This window comes from Lathyrus oleraceus, chromosome 1 (assembly GCF_024323335.1).
Source record: "Lathyrus oleraceus cultivar Zhongwan6 chromosome 1, CAAS_Psat_ZW6_1.0, whole genome shotgun sequence".
NCBI classification, from domain to species: Eukaryota; Viridiplantae; Streptophyta; class Magnoliopsida; order Fabales; family Fabaceae; genus Lathyrus; species Lathyrus oleraceus.
Genome location: NC_066579.1, coordinates 204573896 through 204587428, shown reverse-complemented (window position 1 = coordinate 204587428; position 13533 = coordinate 204573896). Strand labels below are relative to the sequence as shown.

Below are 13533 nucleotides of genomic sequence, written 5' to 3'. Positions count from 1 at the left end.
CTTTACATACCGATACCTAGGCGAATTAGCCAGACATGCTAAATAAACAAGAATACATATCATGCATAAACAGACTCATTCCAGGCAGATAATATAGATAAATAATAAAACAAAATATTAAATAATGATTAAAGAACCTGAATGCGTAATACAATAGTCTTGAACACTCCACCACAAGCCGGTAGGATTTGTTCTTCGATTCTTCAATTAAACAATAAATTAAACCAAGGAAATAAAACTAGAATCTAACGTAAGGTTAGATCCGATAAAAAGTTGCACAATAGTTTCCGGTGTAGAAACTATTATGCGAAAAATATCTAAATGCTAAAAAGGGAAAGGTAAATTGCAAGGGAAAAAGAATGTAGAACTTGCAAAAGAAATAAATAAAATAAACAATCTTAAGTTGCTGGAAAAGAAAATTAAGCAAAAGCGTGAAAAGAAAATTGGCAGAGCTTCGGCAATATGAGCGTGGAAAAAACCGGAGCTGAGGAACTTCCCAATTAGCTGCTATTTATACAGCTGCTGGTGTAACTGCTTTCCAAGGGTTTCCGTATGCGCGGTCTTTTCGTTCCGAGGGTTAAGCGTGCGTGGAAATAGCTTTCAACGTGGTCAGTTGAGTTCCTAGCGCCAAAAATATAGGGGAATGGTGTGACGTCCGTCACACCATGTGTGACGCTCGTCACACCATGTGTGACGCTCGTCACAAGAGTGTGCTTAGTGTGACGCTCGTCACAACCTTTGTGACGCCCGTCACAGGCATAACGTGCGCTTTCTTTGGGCTGGGCTTGGTCTTTGTTATTTGTTTCCTTTTTATTCCTTTTTACACCTCCTTTTCTTCCCTTTTTTCACTTTTGCTTCAAAATGGATGCCTGACATAAATAGAAAGGAAATACCGCATAATATCTGATAAAATGAGATAAATTAAAGTAAATGATAATAAAATCTAATTGAATTAAGTCCTAAAATGTGATATAATTTCATGTTATCACAGACTACCATTCTCTTAAATAAATTTGAGCCTTTATCCAATTCTTTGCACTCTTATTTGTTTCTGTTTAACAAATGTTTGCATGTTTTAATTGATGAATATCATTGTTTTAAACAAATAAAGTTTTTATAAATTGTTTTAAACAAAATGAACATTCACAATGACTGAAAGGATAAATGGAATGTCCTCAGTGCTTTCCCAAGGATAGTATGATTACCAAAAGGGAAGTCATTTGTTCATATTCTGGCATTCTTATACCCTCTTCATCAGCTTTCAAGTTATCTCCCTAGAGAGCGCAGGAAGAATGATACATCATCAGCTTCCTAGAGAGTCTGATATAAGAATTCTCTTTGATGACAGTGGATTGATCTATCTGATTGGATTGCTTTCTCCTAGCAGAATTTGTGGATATTCATCCAACACACTCCTAGATAGTTTGTTTGTGCTTACATGCTTGTTTCCCCCGCGGAGTCTTGGCAATCCATGATTGGTTGTATGGTTGATCCGTAGGTGATCCCTTCTGTTCTAGTTCTTGCCTTGATCCTGTAGATACATGTATCCCTCTATATCAGGCATTAGCATTTGTGTTTTATCAATTATATGGTTGTCATCCTTTGTGTGGACTGACCTAAAATCCCTTATAGATTGATAAAAGTTGATATGCTATTCTACTCAAGAGGAGGTTTGTCTTTCCCCAGCATGAGTAGAAGTCCCCAGCGGAGTAAGCATGTGTTCCCTGCAGAGCTATCTTTCCAGATAATTATCTCCTCAGCGGGAAGTTTCCTAGAGCAATTGGTGAAGGGCTTGTGTTCCTTTTCATTCCCAGTATGTCGTTTGTTGACGAAGGATTCATTTCCCATTTCCTCAACCAGGGTAGTTCCTTTGAGGACATTTGCATCCTGTCCCCAGTAGAGTTGCCAGATCAGAGTTTGAAGGTTGTATTTCCTCCGAATCTGAAGATTTCTTCTAGCATTAAGAGTTGGTGGTAAAGATGTTTATTTCCTTCCCTAGTGGAGCAAAATGCTATTTCTCCCCTTTGTAGAGTTTCCTCTCCGACAGATAGAAAGGAGTGTTTTGATTGATGTACATCTAATTGGTGGTTGTTCCCCACAGAGTTTTCACATCATCCCGTCATAAGGTTCCCTAGTAGAGTTTCTTCTCCAACGGATCTTACTGTTATTTAACCACCTGTCCCCGAGAGAATTGGTGGAAAATTCCCGGCAGATCTTCTGCATCTTCCTTATGTCAGGATTGTTTGCCCCTGGGAGACTTCTCTTGTGCAGAGTGTTACCTCTTGCAGTTGGAAGCTTTGACTTTGCCTATTCCTATCTTTGGTTAAAGTCTCCTCTTTTTCCCGAGATCATCCCCACCAGAGTTGAGTTCTCCAGTAGGCTTCGCCCTTCTTGTCGAGAAGTTGTGTCGGGTATCCGTTCGTGATTCTCGGACTTGTTTGTGTTAGATATGTCTGTTTGTCAACATTAATCATACACAAATCATGCATATATATGCATAATCATAGCATTCAGATATTCATGTTGCATTCTTTGCCATATATCTTTGCTTGTTATCCGCTGCTATTGGTGAAATGTTCTTCCCCAAGAAGATGTTTGTGTCTGATCTCTCCATATAGAGTCAGCCCCATAGGCAAAAAGTGTCTATCTTTCCTTCTTTCTTCCCCACTAAGTTAGATCCTCGTGGATGATTGTTGTTTTAGTTTCCTCCCCAGTTATGTATCGGGATGGAATTACTCCCCTGAGTTATATCCTCATCGGGTTGAGTCTTGTTTGATTGTGTCTTTCTAGTTTGTTCCTAGATTGATTCTTTCCTTGTTATTCCCCTGCAGTTCCCTGTGGTTTAGTTATTCAATTGCTCAATAACAGTAATTGTCCATCTTTTTCCCAGCGAATTTTTTGGCCTTCTACCCAGTAACCAATAGTTGTAAGTCCTTTTTCTTTGGTTTTCTACCCAGTAACCGATAGATGTAATCCCCTCTTTGTTGGTTATCTTTACCCAGTAACCGTGATGTTCCTTCGTTTTTGAGTATACCACCCAGTAACCGGTGATATATCTCTTGGATAATTGCTTTTGTCAGGAAATTTGTCCCCCGCAAGTCATCTTTCATTTACCCGTATTTGGTAATGATTGTTTCTCCTTCTGATTGGTCATCATTTTATACCCAGTAACCGGTATCCTGATGCCCTTTCTTTTCGGTCGATTTATCCTTCATTAACCCAGTAACTGGTTGTGGATAATCTTCCATGCGAGTATGTTATCTATGTTATGACGGTAATAGATTATATGTCTCATGCGCTCTTCATTCGAAGTCTTTTTCTTCCCCAGTCGAGTAAGATCCGTATTTCCTTGTGGAATCGAATGTCCATCCTGTAAGTCGAGTTTGCTTTTTCAGCCCTCCTTTCGGATGATGAGTGTCTTGGATATGTTCCCAATTCACGCCTGGTTGGTCACCTATTATATGCCCAGTGACCGGTATCTCTGGTGTCCCTTCCTTCTGCTCCCTATTATGACTTTTTGTCCCTTGTGGAGTCAGATTTTTCCTGAGTTGAGATGTGCCTTTTGGGTCCTCCTCAGATGTTTCGGATGATTGATATCTCTCACCCTTATACCGGTCTTAGATGTTCTTTCTCCCTGAGCGTGTTGTTCTCTCACCCAGTAACCGGTGTTTCAATAACATGTCTCTCCTTGAGTTTATTACCCAATAACCGGTAATATCTCGTTGTTTCTTCCTCGGCTGAGTCCTTTATGGACATCCCCGTCTGAGTCTGAATTTTTATCCAATGTATCCTTTGTGGATAGTTTTGCTGTATTGGCATATTCCCCAATACATGCATCTTTGCGTCAGCTCGAGTCTTTCCATCGATTTATTTTCATGGAATCCCTTTGTGTCTCCCAGCAAGTTTTCAAGTCGTGACCTGCTCACGCATTCTTACCTTATTTCTCAGAGTGTCTATCTCCCTAGTGAGTGTGTTACTCATATGGATTGTTCAGTCTTTTCAGATTTCTTTTGTGGCAGTTATTCACCATGAAGATTTTATTTTGCATACATACATTTGCATCATGAGGTCTCTTAGGGACCAAAACTCGTCTCTTTGTTATTATTTAAGCTCATTCTATCTCGTTGAGACGAAAATTTTAACCTTCATATCTCTGGATAGAATGAACTTAAATAGGGGCATCTGTAAGACCCTAATTTTAACCACTAAGATCCCTCATGGCATCATGTTATTGCACAAGTGCATTGCCTCAAGGATCAGAGCATGTTTGGCTCCTTAACCCTAGGGTGGGACTTGTTTGAGTGTTTTGAGACCACCAAGCATGCTTTTATTGTATGTTATTTATTTTCTTATTAGATTACTAACCAAAAGCATAAAAATATGTCACTAACTCTTTTTGTTTTAAAGCTCAAGTGATCATGTGTTCCAATGCTCCTAGGAGGCTCCTAAGCCCAATGAAATGGCCAGATGAAGATAAGAAAAAGCATGACAATGGTCCATAAATCTCCTAATCATCATATATGTCTCCCAAGTATCTCAATTTTCCAATTTGATCAAGATAACCCAAAGGGCTTGAGGATTGTTTCCCAAGGAAACCCTAATTCCACTCTATTTTGACTATGCCTTGCCCATGAAGCAATCTCAACCTATGATCAAATTTAACCAAGGGAAGTTCTTTCATTCATAATTTTAGGCATAGATGAGCCCATTTGAGGATACTCAATCATTTATTCATCAAGGTTGGAAGTTTGGCCCTTAAAAGTTGACCATTCAAAGTCATCTAACTAAACTGAGGATCACTGAGATATAACTTTTAATGTGTTTGTCATATGAAGATTACCCCAAGAGAAACAATGTTCCTGAACAACTTTAATGCTTATAAAAAATCCATTTGAAGCTTGTAAGGTCATCATTCATTTCAAAACATTATAGGTCATTTTGACTGAAACCCTAATTTTGGGTCAACTTACCAAGGGCATAACTTCTTTATTTTTTATTATTGTGAGGTGACACCAAATGCATTGGAAATATTGAGATGTCTACTTCAAATGTTATGTTGGACCAAATTTCATAATCCTAAAAGAAACACATGTGATAATTGTCATACCCCAATTTTGTCCGACCATTTTGGTTTAATCCATGAGATTTCTTTGCTTCAAAAGTCCCATATTTAGAATTTGCATTTTTTAGAAACATGTATGTAATTTTTTATTTTTATTTTTTTGAAATTAAAAGTGTCATATTTAGATTTTTGTATTTAAAATAGAATTGTGTTTTTTAAATTAAAAGTTCCATATTTATATTTTTGTATTTAAAATAGAATTGTGTTGTTTTTTTTAAAATTAAAAGTCCCACATTTAGATTTTTTGTGTTTAAATTAGAATTGTGTTTTTTTTTTAAAAATAAATTACTATACTTAGTTTTTGTGTTTAAATTAGAAATTTATTTTTAAAATTAAGTCATTATACTTAAATTAGAAATTTGTTTTTAAATTAAGTCATTAAACTTAAATTAGAATTTTGTTTTTAAAATTAAGTCATTATACTTAAATTAGAAATTTGTTTTTTAAAATTAAGTCATTATATTTAAATTAGAAATTTGTTATTTTTAAAATTAAGTCATTATACTTAAGTTAGAGATATTTTGTTTTTTTAAAACTAAGTCATTATACTTAAGTTAGGAATTTGTTGTTTTTAAAAGTAGAAATTGATTAGCATAAATAAATGTTGAGTTAAATTTTGAAAAAAAACTTAAAAGATAATTACATAATTAAAATTTAATTCAAAAAGTTCCAAATAATCCAAATACATTTTGTCTTTAAAATTTTTTATTAAACTAAATAATTACATTTTTTTTTATTAAGTGGAATTTGCTGCAAAAACAGGTTAGATATCTCAGAGCTATAATTGTTAAACTAAATAATTACATTTTTGACTAAATAATTACATTTTTTTTTGACTAAGTGGTTAAACACTCCTTTGGTCCTAGTTGCAAAAACATGCTGTCTTGAAGCTTGGAGCAGCCACTTTTCCATTCCATCAAAGTCTGTTCAAACCTGTAATTTGCAGAATACAAAAATAGCTTATTTTAAAAAGCACTTTTCAAAAGCGCTTAAAAAACTGAAAAATAACTAAACAAATTACTTAGTTTGAAACTTTACACAACAGGTTAACTTGAACATCAAAAAAGCGCTTTTGAAATTAACTTAAAACAGAATAAACCAAATCCCACATAATCTGGGATGAGAAATTCAAAAAAGCAAGGAGTCTCTTAAGACTTAATCTGGTCTTCATAAATTTGGGGAGGAGAGGTTAACAGGGATAGACAACACAGTAAGAATTCTTCTCAAAAACCTAAACAGCAACAACATAGCAAAGCAATTTTTTTCCTCAAAAAAAACAAAAAAACCTTAAACCAGAAACACATAGCAAGAACAGCAAACACAGCAAGATATACACAACAGATTTTTCTTTTTTTTTTTCTTTCAAAAAAACCTAAAGAACATAACAACACAACAACAATAACAGAAACGGCGGTCGGTAATCCTTCACCGACGATTCACGAATCGATCAGTAATCGAAGGAGAAGAAGAGAGATAGAGTCGGGAAAGAAAAGAAATAACAGAAGCATAAGAGAGAAGCGAAAAAAACTCGACAATACCTTTTCGGAATTGATTCGCTTCCGCTCTTCATCTTTCGACTCGAGCATCGTCGTTCTGCGTTCCATCTTCAAGCCACGACCACGACGATCTCCCACGACCCTCTCTCGATTCAGAAAAACCTAACCCGATTTCCATCCACCGTAACACCATCCTCACCGGCGCAACCTCCACCATTCCGACAACCACTTGCCGCCGCCGATAACGGCCTTCACCACCGTACTCTCATTCAGGCCATCGTACTCTCGCTCACGCCGTTGTGGAGGTCCGTTTTTCTCCTTCTCTCATTTCCTATCCCATTTTACTCCCTCTCTCTGCAAACCTAATTTGTGACGTGTAACTTTGGAGTGTTTTGATATTGTTTTTTTATTTACCATCATTATTATTATTTTTATTTATTTACTTAAAATGTGATAGGAAGAAGAAACACACAGGATGGGTTGATTCATTTTTATGATTTTGGGCCCAATCAATAGATACACCCCACTTCATTATCTATACCCCATACGATTGGTTGGTTCTTTGTAGGCCCATACTGATTATTTTAGAATGTTAATTAGAAAAATATTTTAGAATTTAATTAGATTTCTTTTTTTAGGAATGATTGTAGATTAATTAGAATTATAAAGTAATTTAGAATTATTTTAGAATTTTTAATTTAATGTAGAATGATTTTAGAATTTAATCTTTGTTAATATTTTAGAATTTAATTAGATTTTTTTTTAGGAATGATTGTAGATTAATTATAATTATAAGGTGATTTAGAATTATTTTAGAATTTTTAATTTAATGTAGAATAATTTTAGAATTTAAACTTTGAAAATATTTATAACTTAATTAGATTTTTTTAGAAATAATTGTAGATTAATTAGAAGTATAAGTTAATTTAGAATTATTTTAGATTTTTTAATTTGATTTAGAATGATTTTAGATTTTAATCTTTGTTAATATTTTAGAATTTAATTAGATCTTTTTTAGAAATAATTGTAGATTAATTAGAATTATAAGTTGATTTACAATTATTTTAGAATTTTTAATTTAATGTAGAATAATTTTAGAATTTAAACTTTGAAAATATTTATAACTTAATTAGATTTTTTTAGAAATAATTGTAGATTAATTAGAATTATAAGTTAATTTAGAATTATTTTAGATTTTTTAATTTGATTTAGAATGATTTTAGATTTTAATCTTTGTTAATATTTTAGAATTTAATTAGATCTTTTTTAGAAATAATTGTAGATTAATTAGAATTATAAGTTGATTTAAAATTATTTTAGAATTTTTTTAATTTAATTTAGAATGATTTTAGAATTTAAACTTTGAAAATATTTATAACATAATTAGATTTTTTTTTTAGAAATAATTGTAGATTAATTAAAATTATAAGTTAATTTAGAATTATTTTAGAATTTTTAATTTAATTTAGAATGATTTTAGAATTTAATCTTTGTTAATATTTTAGAATTTAATTAGATAATTTTTTATTTAGAAATAATTGTAGATTAATTATAATTATAAGGTGATTTGGAATTATTTTAGATTTTTTTAATTTAATGTAGAATGATTTTAGAATTTAATCTTTGTTAATATTTTAAAATTAATATTTGGATAATAGTTTAGAATTGAGATTTTTGATAGTTCAATATTATTTTGAGTTTTAATTTAATGATACTTTTATTAATTGTTTAAACTTTAGTTATTTGTTTTAGATCTAATATTTTATTGCAATTCTCTTGATTATTTCATGTTGATTTCAATTAACACCTAACATTTAACGATTAACTCTAATTAACATCTAACTCTTTTAAATTCCGCTTCTAACATTTATTTATTTATATTTACTTTACTTCGCTTTATGATATATCATTGTACATTCTTCATCTCATCTTAAAATGAACCTAAAAATAATAAAGACTTAAAAATACAAAAAGATTATAATTTCCATGCCATCAATTCAAACCAATTTTTAAAACAAATAGAACTTCTCGATTCAAAGTCGAGCCCATTTTTCAAAACACCTATGTAAGTCGATCGCTTGTAAAAGCATCGCCATCAACCTCACATGGCTTACTCTTGGGCTTTTCTTACAATGAGACCTATTCGGTTTTAATTAATCGATCAAATGGATTATTCACTAAATAAATTCAATTCATTCACAAGAATGCAATTATTTAGAACCTCGATCCGACATCGAAAGTTAAATTAAAATACTTAATCACATCTAAACGACACTCCATTTGAAAATGAAAAGGGGGATGGTTTTGAGTTTTCAACTCCTCTCCTCGATTATTTGAATACGAGTTTTCTTACTCGGTTAGTCAAATAGTCGTCATTTCTAATTCATTTAAGCACAAACAAATCAAATCCTTTTATAACAAGAAACCAAAAGGGAGATAACTTTGAGTCTTCAATTTTTTCTCCACGTCTATTTGAATACAAGTTCTCTTACTTGGTTAGTCAAATAATTGTCGTTCCTCTACAAATTTCCAAACCCCGATTAAATCAAAATATTTTCACAGTAAGCTAAATGAAAAGGGAGTTGACTTTGAGTTTTCAACTTCACTCCTCAGTTGGTCGAATACGAGTTCTCTTACTCGGTCAGTCGAACAACTGTCATTTTTCCGCAAACATACAACCTAATCAAATCATTTTCTTAACAAACTATACGAAAAAGGGGATGGTTTTGAGCTTTCAACTCCTCTTCTCAAATACTTGGATATGAGTAGTCTTACTCAGACACTCAAGTACTTGTCGTTTATTCTAAAAATATCAACCATATACAACATTATTTTCATAAATATTCAGATGAAACAGAAAGCGGTCTAGAGTCTTCTATTCTCTTTCCCGATTATTAGGATACGAGTTGTCTTACTCGATTATCCGAATATTCGTCATCCGTTCAAAATACCTTAATTATTATCAAATCCTTTCTATAATTAAGGATGGAAAAAGAAAGTGGTCTAGAGTCTTCTATTCCCTTTCCCGATTGTTAGGATACGAGTTGTCTTACTCGACTATCCGAGTAATCGTCATCCGACCAAAAACATCTCGACCAATCAAAATATCCGACATATTAATCCAACTTGTCACCCCCGTGTGACCAAAACTCTTTTCAGAAAGAACATTATTTAATCCTTTCTAATGCGCACAACAAACTAGTGCTTAAGCCTCCGCCGAGAGTAGACAAGCCAACGTTTAGCCTTTGGAATGCGACCTAAACATATGTTCACTAAAAGACACCAACAAACCGTAGTTTCCCGAACTACGAATGCTCTGACTTCCTTATTGTACCATAAGGATACGTAGGCACGAGATTGCGAGATCTTGGCGAGCACACTAATAAAAAACCTCCCCTTTCCCTTTCTGAGGTTCTCATCCATTTCTATTTTTTATAACCCAAAGATAACAAACAAACATAAATTAACACTCGAAACGCACATTAGAACTAAAAGGTTCCCGTTGAGTACAACGGACGTAAGGGGTGCTAATACCTTCCTCTTACGTAATCCACTCCCGAACCCGAATATGGTTGCGACGACCATTATTCCATTTCCTAAAGGTTTTATCGATATTTTCCTATTCCATCATTGGGATAAATAAAGTTCGGTGGCGACTCTGTTCGAACATAATTTTTTCCGCGACCATCGTGAGGAATCATATTTTTCGAGATGCGACAGATGGCGACTCTGCTGGGGACTAGCTCCAAGCAAAAGAGAGTGAAGCCTAATCTAGTTCAGTTTTTGTATTGTGTGTTAATCTTGTTTGTTTGTCTGTTATTTTTTTATTATGCTATTATTATTCTGTCATAATTATTATATTGTGATTTATTGACTATGTCTTATTTGGGGTGCTCTGGTTGATGATACTTTGTGAGGTAGGCTCTTCACCCGAGTCTGAGAAAAACCATAAGATTAAGTTGGTGGTTGCGTAGTGGGCGCCCGCAAGGAGTCTTCCTTGTTGGGAAGAAACGAAGACCCCGCCTAGAAGAGATTCTCTTGAAATATTATTGCCCGACGAGTTTTCGTCACGGTGATAGTATTCTCAAGTTGGATCAATGACTCTAGGGACCTTTTAACCCATTATATCCGGTGGTTATGTAGTATTTACCTGAAAAGTCTCTGACTTATTAGGGTAATACGAGAGCCCCAATCAGATGAGATCCCTTGGGCGTATTACTACCTTACAGTGGTATTCCCAACCTCGATCTATGACTCTGAGAACCTTATTAGAACCTTGGACTCGAGAGTTGTCTAGTATGGACCCACTAGGAGTCTTCCTCTTTGGGACTATACGAAGGCCTCACCCAAACGAGACTCTGTTTAGGGATGTTATTAGCGGATGCGTTTTCATCATGACAATAACTTTCTTAAACATTGATTGATGACTTTGGGAACTTCTTACCTTTAGCATTCTACCAAAAGGGTTTTGTTTAGAAACCAAGAATACCCGCTCTCATGACCTGTATATCAACCTACATGTGACATGCATAACATCATTCATAGCATAGCATTCATATTATTTTATTTCCAAGGAATCTGAGTATCATGAGTTGCAGGAATTCAAGAAACATGGAATCAAGCAAAAGGAACATTTACTCATTCAAGTTCAAAGATCCCGATCTAAGGAGCTTACGTAGCTTGATCTCTCAGATGCACCCTGTATACAGAATCAACTTTGGAAAGAACTATGGCAATTTGCTCAGCATCCTCAATCAACAAGTGGACCATACAGCCTTGATCACTTTAGCCCAATTTTATGACTTACCTTTAAGATGCTTCACATTCCAAGACTTCCAGCTAGCACCAACGTTGGAAGAATTCGAGCGTCTTGTTAGGATCCCTATGAAGGACAAGTCACTATTTGAAGGGACAGATGAATCTTTTCCCCTCGAGGACATTGCTAGTGCGCTACACATGGATGAAAAAGAAGCAAAAGACAATTTAGAGACCAAAGGAAATACCAAAGGGTTTTCACTAAGTTTTCTTTTGGAAAGAGCTCATACCCTATTGAAGGCAGAAAGTTGGGATGCTTGTTACTCTGCTATTGCATTGGCTATCTATGGCATCGTCCTGTTCCCTAATATGGATGGTTTCGTAGACATGACTTCCATTTGTGTTTTCCTTACTAGGAACCCAGTACCCACTTTGTTAGCCGATGTGTATTATCACATAAGTCATAGGTATACTAAGAAGAAGGGATTGATTGCTTGTTGTGCTCCTTTATTGTATCAGTGGTTTCTAGAACATCTTCCGAAGACAGGTGCTTGGGATGAACAGACAGATATCAGTTGGCCTCAGAGATTGGGATCACTCCGATCTGAAGATCTATCTTGGTACTCCAAAGAATATATCAACGCAGACATCATATTCAGTTGTGGAGATTTCCCAAATCTACCACTCATTGGAACTCAAGGATGTGTGAATGCTAATCCAGTTCTATCACTCAGACAACTCGGTTACCCAATGGAAGGCCCTCCAGAAGCAAATTCTTTGGAAGCTTTCTTGTTACTTGACTTTGGGGCTGAGAATCCTAGCTTATTCCAACGAATCAAAGAAGCTTGGAAAAATGTCAATCGAAAAGGAAAAGTTGAGTTAGGGAGAGCAAATGGGATTACAAAAGAACCATATTTTCAGTGGGTGAAGGAAAGGGTGCAGATAATTAAAATGTCATTCGTCATTCGGACACCTATACCTCTTCTTGAACCTAAGCTCACCCATGTCCCTATTGAAGAAATGGAGGAACTCAAGGCCACCATGGCAAAGCTAGAAAAAGAGAATGAAGAGCTTCAGACAAAACTCCAAAAAACCATCAATGAGAAAAATAACATGAAGTGGGAGCTTGAGAGAAAAGAAGCGCAACTTCAAGCTCACGTGGAAAAGTTCAACAAGGAAGAGCATAAGAGAAAGAAGATCAAAGTGGGATTAGAACAGGCTGATCATTGTTTGGATACTCTTAAGGGTCAACTACGACAAGCTCAGAAAGAATGTCAAGACAATGAGCGTTGGTGGCATCTAGCCACAAAGGAGAACAAGACAATAAGGGATACACTTGGGGCTCAAATAAAAGAACTAACCAATTCTGTTCGTCAGGCAAAAGCAGAAGTAGACCAGGAGCGCCGACTCAAGAAAATAGCCACTGAAGCTTCTAGGGTGTCACCCATGGTATGGGAGGAAAAGTGTCGAGAAGTAAGAGATGCCAGGGAGTCTGTAAGCTATTGGAAGAACCAGCTAGAGTCATTACGCCAGGACAGCTCCATATGGTTAAAAGAGAGAGACTATGTGATTGAAGATTATGAATCCTTTAAGAAGACCATAGACTTCTTACAAGGGGACAGGGATAAGTTTCGTGCAAAACTCGATGGGCTAGTAGGATTCTGTAATTGGGCAGCTAAAGATTTGCCCTGGAGGTTGAGAGACACAGTCGAAGAGTTGAAAGAAGATAGCACTCCTCCAGCCATAATCAATTTCGTTCTGCTCTGCAAAGGGTTGTTGAAGAGATTCAATGAGGAACTAGAAGAGCTTCAGGCCAGAAAGTCGGCTGTTTAATTTGCTTATGTTTTGTATTTTGTTCCTTTAACAAATGTACTTTTGAACTATGACCTTTTTGGATCTCTATGTTATGTATTGGAATGAATGACGTTTAAAAAATTACTCCATTATTGCTATTATAAGTATTTTCTTTGTTTCTTCGAATTGCTAAACGACTAATGAAACTCGAATGAATCCCTGGAAATAAAATATGCATAACATTTGCATCTTCATTATGCATCACACTTCATAAAAATCAAAACTTTCCCAACCTTTTTACCCTTTATCCAGCCACACTGACTAATCGACACCGGTACGAGACGCGAAGCAAATACAAGATGACAT

At 34.9% G+C, this 13533-nt stretch overlaps 1 long non-coding RNA gene across 1 annotated transcript; it reads right to left on the bottom strand.

The window, feature by feature from the left end:
* Positions 1 to 5796: 5796 nt before the first annotated feature.
* LOC127115616 (uncharacterized) lies at positions 5797 to 7117 on the bottom strand. The gene is made up of 2 exons (XR_007800809.1): positions 6661 to 7117; positions 5797 to 6055 (listed from the first exon to the last, which is right to left on the bottom strand). It is a non-coding gene; the product is annotated as an uncharacterized LOC127115616 (long non-coding RNA).
* Positions 7118 to 13533: the final 6416 nt, after the last annotated feature.